The sequence below is a fragment of the Pteropus medius genome, unplaced genomic scaffold (assembly GCF_902729225.1).
Source record: "Pteropus medius unplaced genomic scaffold, Ma_sr-lr_union100, whole genome shotgun sequence".
Lineage (NCBI taxonomy): Eukaryota > Metazoa > Chordata > Mammalia > Chiroptera > Pteropodidae > Pteropus > Pteropus medius.
In genome coordinates this window covers 4,691,905-4,702,370 of record NW_024345481.1, presented here as the reverse complement: position 1 = coordinate 4,702,370, position 10,466 = coordinate 4,691,905, and positions in this window count along the sequence as shown.

Below are 10,466 nucleotides of genomic sequence, written 5' to 3'. Positions count from 1 at the left end.
AAAGCCTGTACTGATTTGATCACACAGTGGCATCGACACACTAACCCCACGGGCCTCTGGACAGCTCGCCACACCCGGGACCTCCGAGCAGCACGGTCCACTCACCGCCCCAGGAGCGCGGCACACCGCGGCAGGTCTGCAATGTGCAGCTCTGCGGGAGGCCGCGGGGCGCAGGTCTGCAGGCAGCCTAGACAGCAGAGGGGCCTCTTCTGTGCTTACCTTTTTTTGTAATTAACATAATTTCGAAGATCGAGGTGTGGCAGTGTGCCCAGAGGTTTACGCTTTACGAGCAGTGACCACATTCACCATGGGTGGCCCAGGTGCTTGCCTATCTCAGGTCAGTTGTGTGGGATTCCCAGACTCGCTCCGCTCCGAGGAAGTCCTTGGAGGAGGTGGCAGGTCCCTCTGTGTCTGGGCAAGACTTTCTGGGAGGAGACTGTCTGCCTCCGCTAGCAGGGGGCAGTCTTCCTGTGGGTACAGCCTTACCACTCAGGCAGAAGCCTCCGGAGACCCTCTGGTGTTCGGCCTCTTCCCCTGTCCTCGCCTCCTTCCATGCTAGGGGAAAAGCCCCCAAGGTTCCCTTCTGACCCTTGGGGTTTGCCGCTTCAGAGTCTCCCTTCCACGGCCCTTCCTCTGCTCTGGAAACCACGACCCTTTTGTGCCCTAGACTTCCGTTTGAATTGCTGGTGTCTTCTGTCGCGGGGCCTGGACCAGACAGGACCAGCTCGCGCTGAGATGAGTGACTTAACGTGCCGGGAGCCTAGTAATTTACTTCTGTGAATAACAGTCTGCGAGTACTTTGACAACATTCAAACTTCTAGATAAACACATGGTATTCGTATCAAAACCTGCTGCAAAGCTCCAGTTCAGGCGAGGCATAGATTCACATTTTGTTCTTGGGTGCAGGCTGTCGAGTCATTGCTGAATAAATCGTGGCACTTTCAAGTAGGAATCTTAAAAAAATGTCTTCCAGTCCTTTAACCAGTGTCCAAATCTATCTATGTAATTAAGTTATGAACAGTTTCATAATTTGAGCATCTTTTAAGGGTGAAAAGGTGGTGCTTATCTGAAGGTACCTACAGTGAGCACACGTGGATCCTGACTTACAGCAAAGTGACAGATGTAGGGATCAAGCTGCCCGAAATAGATCACAGCGTAAAGGAAAATGTTCCATATTTTTCCTGTTATTTTTTCATTCTAATGCGTCTTCGTGATCAATCGCTGCGTTCACAGAAGCATTCATTTCTTTCTTATAACGTTTACTTCATTATTTCGCTAAGTAGACAATAGCTTTTAAAGTTGCACAGTCTGCATATATTAAAAGTAATGGCTTCTGTCACTTCTGGTCGAAATCTTAGAAAGTTCTTGGCAATAGCAATACAATAGGCTGAAAAGCTGGTGGAAACAGATAGGTTTTTAAGCATATGTTTATAAACAGTATTAAATCACTCATCGGTTCAGTTAATGTAGTGAAATAAACCACATTCTTCTTAATTGTATTTTAGAATATTAAGAGGGTAAAAATATAGATAGGTACTAAATTATTAAATAACCATTTTTTTTTTGCCATTGTTTAAGAAATGATTCAGCTGTTTTGAAACAAATTTGTCTGAAAAGGGACATCAGAATTGGCTGTTTAAATTAGAGCTTTTCTTTACATTGATTTTTAACAATTTTTTTTGTTTTTTGTATTTTGGCCTTTGTTTTTCGCCAGCTCTTTGATAATAGGTTTATGTAACAACCAGATGTAGCCGAAGCCAGCTAAGTATTTTCCCTAAAGGTTCACATGTTAACAAAAAAACTAATATTCTAATTAGAGATGGAAATGTTTATAGATTAATAAGTTGATACACACATGCAGCTGTCTGAGTGTAAGGTTAACCTTTGGGTCAAGTTTAAAAGGTGAATTTAACCCTATCGTCTTTCTTATCGCCGGATGACAAAGAATGTTAAAGACATCACATAAATGCTGCCTCTGCCCGTGTTAACCAGCGGCCTCAGCCTCCAGGCGGCAACACCTTCTGTCAGTCTGTGTGACAATAGCTGCAAACCACTTATGTCCCATGTACCTCAAATCACGTTGCTTTGGCGGGCGCCTCTGTCATCGGCACACGTGAGTTTCTCTCTGCATGAGGAACACAAGCGGGGGGCAAAGGAAAATAAGAAGGAGCTGCAGAGGAACGAGAATCAATCGTAAACTTAAACGGCCTGGATTTGGATCCCGTTTCCACGGCAGGCAGGATATTTCAATTCTGAGGCTCAGTTTCCACATCTGTAAAATGGAGAGAATGACCGCTGACTCCCAAGGGCCTGTAGATTAGCGGGCAGCTCCTCCATAGAGTGTTGTCCACGGCAGGCGCACGAGAAGTGGTAGTTTAATTATCACTATGATTATTAGTTTACAAATGTGTTTCCTCGGGTGCTAGGTGCCGGTGAGAAAAAGATGCATGAGACAGACTCGCTGTACCCTAGAAGCTTCTCATCGATCGGAGAAGACAGACAGACGGCTTTAACGCAGTATGGTGAGTGATCTTATAAAGGGCGCACCCCCGAGGAATGAGAAAATTGACACATCTGTAGTCCTGGGATAATAACCGATGGAAAGCAAGTCGCCGGTGACGGTTGGTGCCAGCATCTCAGGGGAGGATCGAGCGGCCAGTACCGTAGCGGGGAGCGAAGAAGGCCACAGGCTCGAAGATGAGGCTCAAAGATGAGAATAAGACTGCAAGGGGGGAGCGCCATGACCACCCACTCCTCACAGGCGTGACCCCTTACAGGGCAGCGGTCCCAAAAGGCTCCGTGGAGGCAGGAGCTGAGCTGGGTTTTGAAGTGTGGATTCTCGCCCCAGAGACAAGAGGGAAGTGATGCCTTCTGCAGGTGAGCTTGGTGGGATGGGCAGGTTTGCGAGGACAGGATCAGGATAGATAGATTGAACAGAAAGGTGAGTGGGCACAGGAATTTAAAAAACATCGACGGTCGGGCTAGGGCGTTCGGCTTTTATTCCATGGTTAAGAACAGGAGTGGAACGTGCTGGAGGCCGGATCCCAGTCCGTGGCAGAGCAGTAATGGGTGTGTGGGGCGTTAATGTCAGAGATAGGCTCCAGACCGAAGGCACGAAAGGGAAGGGGCAGAACAGGGGGTGTTTTGAAAATATAATCGAGAGACCTGGGATCTGATTAGCCGTGGAGGTTCAGGGGAGGGAGGAAGTAAAGGGGAGCCTAAGATTTTTCACTGGATCGTTGTTAAAAGGGATGGAGCCTTCAACAGGACATAGACGCAGTGGGAGGGCAGGGAGCTGATTCGGTGAGGAGATGTTGATGAACACAGTTTTAATTTTAAAGTCGGGCCAGGTCGTCCAATAGCTGTGGCCAGAGAGTATTTAGAGATGAAGGAATGGAGATTAGAAAAGAGGATGAGGCTTGCAATGCAGATCTTGCAGGACAGAAGGTGTGATCAAGGGCCATCTCACCCGTGTATGCGAGTATGCATGGACTCATTCATTCATTCATTTGCTCTTTATTCACTCGATTCATTTGCTTTTCACTTATCCATCCATTAGCTCATTCATTCATTCATTCATTCATTCATTCATCATATCCTTATTGAAATCCCTTCCGTGCTATCATAATGCGATTAATAAAAGGGACAAGACACACTCCTGCCCCCAAGGAGCTCACAGCTGAAAGTCTCATCTTTGCTTGTAAGTATCTTGACTTTCGCCAACTTCTCCCTTAATTGCTGCCTCAGTTTCTTTTTTCTGCAGATTATCAGCTGCCAACGCAAGAGACAGACTCAAAATGCATCAGGCCTGCTAAAGTAAAGACTCATGGAAGAGAATGTGGAGTTACATTTTCTAAACATTCTAGGGCATTTGTTCCTTTTAAATTTAAAACAGATAGGAAGGACATTTGCCAGGGCAGAAAAATGCTAGTTTTCCAGACAGTGCTCATATTTGAGTTGGGCTTCCAAGTACATGGAGCCCAAAGGTGCTGCCTTCTTGGAAGTTATCTGCTGAAGACAACTGTCTCTGGGGCTGAGTCCACAGCACCCCCTCACCCCCGTCAGGCAGGTGCCATCCTGCCCTTTGCCGGGCTTTGGGGGCCCAGGGCTTGGGATCCGAGTCCCGCAGGGTGGATTTGTCTGCAAAAGACTTTCTGGGTTCGGAACCCCGTTTGGTCTCTGTGTTTGTGTTTGCACGTGGCTTTTCTCTTCTCGCATCTGGTCAAGAGTTTATTCCCAAGAATGTGAAGTCATTGTTGGCCAGAGAACTTCAGCCCTTGGAATTTGGTCTTTAACTCCTGTGTGAGTGTCTGGTTTTCTGGATGCCTGTGTCCTCGGTGCTGCCTGGGCTGGTCTCCGAGCAGCCAGGTACCAGGAGACGGGACCATGGGTAAACCAGAGGCTACGAGAAAGGACTCTTCCAGGGTTTTCTGCCCCGGTGTCATGACTCACAAACATGACCTTCGTTCGTTTCATGTGCTGCCAGGGGCGCCTGCAGGGGGCGCTTTCTCCTCCCTCTTTCAAGCACATATTGTCCCCGTCCCCACCATCAGTCACCCTCTGCTGCCTGGAAGGGCTATGTGCTTTCCATTGAGCAGTCAGAAGAATTACTCCAGGAGCTTCTAGAAGATCCTAGGCCCTTGCCGGGGATAGAGCTTTCAAACTCCAGGGGACATGAATCACATTGTATTCTAGGTGAATTTTGCCCCCTTGGAGTGCCACTCCCAGAACATGAGGCAATTAGTGTCCCCAACTGCCATGCGATTGGAGGTGGTGGGAGGCTCCCCGCCCCTACGGGTGCCGGGCTGTGTGGCCCCTCCTTAAACACAGCCTCTGCTTGTTTGTGTGCAGGAGGGAGCACCCGGTTGTGGAGGCGTGTCTCTCCACCTCACTGGAAGTTCCTTAGAGGCTGGGACCTTCCCTGACACCGCAGCACTCAGCACGTGGAAGACGCATGCTGCTGCCTGCTTTTGGTCGAAGCTCAGAAGTTTATGGGTTGTCAACAAGGGCTGGGAGAAGCGGCTTAGGTTACACTCTGGTCATCCAGTGCTGTGTAACGCATCACCCCACAGCCTGGTGGCATAAAACAAGAAGCATTTTATTAAGCTTATGGATTCTGGGGGACAGGAATTTAAATATGGCATACTACGGACGGCTTGTCTCTGCTCCAGTGTCTGAGGTCCCAGCTGGGAGGACTAGAATGTCTGAGGGGGACTCAAGTGACTGGGGTCATATGGAGGCTTCTTCCCACGTGTCTGGCACCTGGGCTATGCTGCGGTGTCATGGAAATTGGTGTCAGAGGGGTTCCTAGCAGAATGTCTACATGTGTTTTTTTGTGTGTGTGGTTTGGGCTTTCTCCAAGCATGGTGGCCCCAGGGTAGTCAGACTTGTGATCCGAAGGCTCAGAAGTGTAAGAGCAAGTGTTTTGGTAAACAACCCTTTTATACCCAGCCTTGGAGGCCACTTCCATCATCTTCTATTGGTCGGAGCGGTCACAGACCCCTCCACAGTCAAGGGGAGAGAGGCCTCACCTTCGATTTGAAGCTATGCTTTACAACTACCACAGACCACAGGTGAATGAAGACTCTTCCTCAGTATCAGAGACAGGACAAGAACTTGGTGGGAAAAAGGAGATAGTCCTGTGGCCATTAAGGCCATTAAGGGCAGATAAAGTTTTTTTTTTTTTTTAGATTTTTAACGCTTGGGGCACCAACCCTGAGTTCTGAGAATGTCCTTGTCCCTTCCACTTCCAGGCAGGATGGCAGCCAGGGCTTCAGGTGAGTCAGTCAGCAGCGTCTCCCCTGCGGGCTGCTCTGGGTCCAGGCACAGGTGCTTACATCATCCTCTGAGCACAAGGCTCAGACCTCCTGAGAACTGTCAACCTGAGAACTGTGAAGAATTGATCAAAACTTCTTGCTAGAAGCTCGTTCTGGTCCCCAAGGGTCGGTATGTTTTGTGACTTCTCTGGCCCCTCTCCGGGGGCAGACACCAGGCACTATCGCAGTCTGCGGGGTTTTGTTCAGATGCTCCTCCCTTGTCCCAAGGATCGAAGTTGACTCGAGAAGGCACCCGGGGGGACTTGTCCTCAAGGTCCTGCCCCAGCCTTTGGCCCTGGAGAAAGCTTCTATTTGTTTGAGCTGTTATCTGAAGCACCGTGGAGATTTCCAGTTTCCACTGGGGGATTGCGGTATGTGTCTGTGAAGTACGCCATCCACTGACTTCACCCCCGTGAGCATGACTTCAAATGTGTCAGAGATAAACCTTATCATCTGTGCATCGTCATGACCGCTAAGGAGCTAGAGGAGGGAACATTCAGGCTATTTTGGGTAGCATGTTTTTTCTTGAACCGAAATAATTTTTACTTCCCTAAGATTTACCCGCTCTCTTTGGCCATCTGGTCGAGTTCGTGTGCCACTGGAGAAGCATTTTGCTGTTAGGAGGTTGGGTCCAGGAATGTCCTCCATGGGAGCAGCATGACTTAGAATGGAATCTTTGTGTATGACTCAGACTCACAACTTGAGTCTCCCAGGAGAGGCAGCTGATTTGTTGCTGGAGAATATCCTACAAAGACTGTTCTAAGCTGTCCCTCAAGCCACCTTCGGAACTAAGGAAGCCCTGAGCAGCTGCGGGAACCGACTAAGGCGTAAGGCCTGAAGTTTCATGAGGAAATGGCTTCCCATGTTATCTTTAAAAGAGTTCATGTATATTTTGAGGGTAATCCAAGATAAAAAGGGGATGATGACACCTAGAGGGTGGGCGAAGCAAAGGGCGATGGGGGAATGAGCAAGAGCTGGGAGAAGATGCGGGGGTGAAAGGTACATGGCAACGGTGCGCCTTCTCAGGTCCGGGGTCAGACAAGACAGAGCCAATTCCCATCGGTATTCCATTATGGAAAAAAAAACACCAAAAAAACACTTGGTTTGGATCTGTTCAGGTGAGAGGAATAATCGTGCAGGTGTCTCCGTAGCAGGCAGCCTTGCAGAAATCCCAATCTGACCTCTAAAACGTTTTACCTCACGCCTGCTTTATTCCCAGACTCCCCATCCCGAGGGATGTCCAGCTTTTGGTGATTAGACCCGAGAGGCTGAGGCAAAGCCAACTTCCTCACATAAAGTGTCCCAGCTACAAATCAGGAAGCCCTGTGGTCAAAGCCATCAGAGGCAGGTAAGATGTTGAAACCCCGGGCGCTATACGGTCTCATCTTCACTCCTGTGCCTGGTTCCCACACGTCTGGACCGGCAGATTATTTATTCATTGTATTTTTTGGCAGCAGCTCAGATTCAGCCCTTCAGGCACCTTTGCACATAATAGGCAGCGAGAGCCTGAACCTCCGGCTGTGATTTACCACCTACGAACACCTCCGAGGACACAGCTCCTTCACACACACAGGCGAAAACCAGCAAATTCCGGAATTTAAAAGAAACTAAAACCTACTGGGCGATGAACGATGAACTTCCAGATTTCTTTGGTTTCTGCACAGAAATTAGTATTGCCATGCGCTCTGCGGGCTGCAGGCTTTCTGAGAGAAAAGCCTCTGAGTTTCTGGACTAGCTCTGTGCCTGGCACACAGGGCACCTCAAGAGTGGAGGGGGGCTTACACGGCAGCTTTGGGGCGAGTCTCAGCGTTCACCCTGGCAAAGTTGCACGTAGGCTGAGAAAAGCACCTGGGTTTTCAGGGGCAAACAGGCTTATCCCAGTGGTAGGAGCCCCAGGTTCGGTCCTGGAGACTGAGGGCTGCAGAGAGGGCCAGGTCCTTCGACTGCCTTAGACCAGCGGGGGGTGGGGGGGGAGGGAGAAGGCGGGGGAGAGGGCTGGGGGGCGGTACTGAGCGCCTGGGCCCTGCTGGGGTGTGAGAGCATCCGGGTCTCAGTGTTGGCCCCCGCGGGCAGATTTAGGGCCAGCAGGGTGAGACCCCTGGGGACCTCTTCAGTCCCTGGACTGGCTCATGCCACCTGACAGTGTCTAGGCAGGCTGGATTCCTCCCGAGTGACCTTGCGTTTGGGTTTTGGCACTTGCCATGGGTCAACGAAACACGCCCTGCAGCCTCCTGCTGCCGCGGGCTCCTCGGCTCTGTTTTGGGGCCGTTTGCAACTTGAGAGGAGGAGAAGATTTTTTTTTTTTCTTTTAAAAGTCACTTCACATTTGAAAAAAATTATGAATTTAATAACTTCCCAGTTTAAAGTTTTATTTTCTAAGGCCTCGGAGTAGCCCAATCTGACAGAATGCCTAGAAAAATAAGGTAGTGAACAGACCCAGATTAACTGGCGACCCGTGTGCTTCCTGCTTTCAAAGTTCTCACTGTTCTCCAGAGGGAACTGGACATCATTCGGTCCCTCTGGAAAGGAGCCCATTTTCTCTTTGGAGACAGTCACCTCTGGAAAGGCGGGGGTCAGGTCTGACTCACTCGTGCCTTTGTATTGTCCAGCTTAGCACTGGGGCCCCAGAGGATGCCGAGCTTATTAAACAGCTGAAGGAGAGGTATCACCTCCAGCCCTGCCACTGGCTTGGATACAGTCTGTCTTTGGAAGAAGCTGATGACATCAGAAGGGCACTGGCACCCCCACCCCCACCCCAGGGGTGCTCGGCATCGTACCGAGTGCCTAGGTTTGGAGTTCTGTGGAAGCTTGTTCGCAAAGATGGTGGCCAAAATCCTGGCCTGTCCTCGCGCCTTTTTGAAATGTGACTGTCTCTCCTTCCATCCAAAGGGGGAGCCCGGTGCCCCTCCCCTTGAGTATGGGATGGCCCTTTGATGTGCTTTGATTGACAGAAGGGGAAGCGATGCTAAGTCACGTCTAGAGCTCTGCTTTAGCCCACCCCGTGGCTTCCATCTCATTCTCTTGGAGTCATGAGCCTCCGCAAAAGGCAGTCTCTTTATCCCGCTGGAGGGACCATGTGAAGAGAGAATGTGAGACTTTATCAGGGAAGAGAAGCCTCGGAGGATAAAAAACAATGAGCAGAGGGGACCCCATGATGGGAAGACACAGGAATGAGGCCACCAGGGAGAAGCAGCCGCCTGAGAGAAGCCAGTCGACACCCTGTGGAACAGACCCAAGCATTCCCATGAGCCCTGCCCAGCCGACCCACAGAGATGTGGGCAAATAAAATGGTTTTCGTTTTAAGCCATCAAGTTTGGGGCTACTTTGTTACGCAGCAATAGATAACAGATATAAACTGACCTACGTTTATTCCAGTTCCGCACTTGTTAATTGTGTAACTTTGGGTAAATGTTTTAGCCTCTTCCTTTATATGTAAAATGAAAATGATAATACCTGCTTCCTAAAATGAGTAGTAACTGTCTTCCGGAGGACCTGGCCAGCCACGCCCCCCTAATTTGGAATTGTCCACAGGCCAGGTGCAGAGTTGGCCCGAGGTGGCCAGGCACACACCATGTAGTTTTATTGACGTCCCCTTCCATAGCAAATCGACTCGCAGGTAGGCACCTGACCCCAGCGGACGAATCCACAGGCTCAGGTGAGCCTGTTTGATTCTCTCCTGAGATCGGGAACTGAGAAACCCAGAAACTGAAGTCAGTGTTGAGCCCTGGAGTTTTCAGGTCACGAAAGGTCGAAGGCAAGATCAGAGCCACAAGGAGCCAAAGTCGCACGTGAGCTGAAGCTAAGGGGGGTCCGGAGCTCTGAGCAGGTCCAGGAAGCCAGCCCATAGAGCAGGTGTGCGGCTCGAAGCCCAGAGGAGAGGTCTGCTGGCTGCAGCCAGCGGCTGACTTTCCCATCCCCTCAAAGAGCGGCCCAATTTCCTGTCTTCAGTGCTCTGACCGCCCCTGTGGCCTCTTGCCTCAGGCTTGTGTGTGCAGGCGTCTGTTGCTGCCCACCGAGCCATCCCTGACCACACTCGAAAATATATTTAAATGCTAGACACATAGGGTGTCCCGTACATGCTAATTATGAATGACATTTGAATTTTTAACATAGAATAGTGTTTCCCGTTTCCTTTTAGGCCATGGGAGCAGGGACCATTTATCTACTTTTCTATCAAAATCTGTATTCTGCCCTCTCGTTAGATTTGATCTCCTTGGTCCACCGCCCCGAGTTCCAGGGCAGGCGTTCACCTCAGAGCAGCACAGAGGTGTCTCCCTTGAGGCCACAGATCTGCTGAGTGGGGGTGAGTTGTGGTCACCTCTGCCATAGAATATACCTCCCCAGGCAGCCCACTGAAGAAGTAGGGACAAAAGGCCACGTGTGAACAGCTCTGGTTCCTGGGTGCTTCCTGTGAATGGATAACCCAGAATAGAATTTCTCCAGATTTGCAGGCTCCAATTGGAGGCTTTATAGGTTGGCTCCAGAACAAGAATCCTCAGTCTCTGGAAAAGAAGGTATCATAATCCTTTGCTAATATTTTCCTAAAAGTAATAAATTGTGTGTCCTCATTTGTATAAATCCTTTCTCTTCTAGCTTGAAGTGATAGCCCAGCTTTTTACTAACCGGCAACATGGCCTTGGGCAAATCATT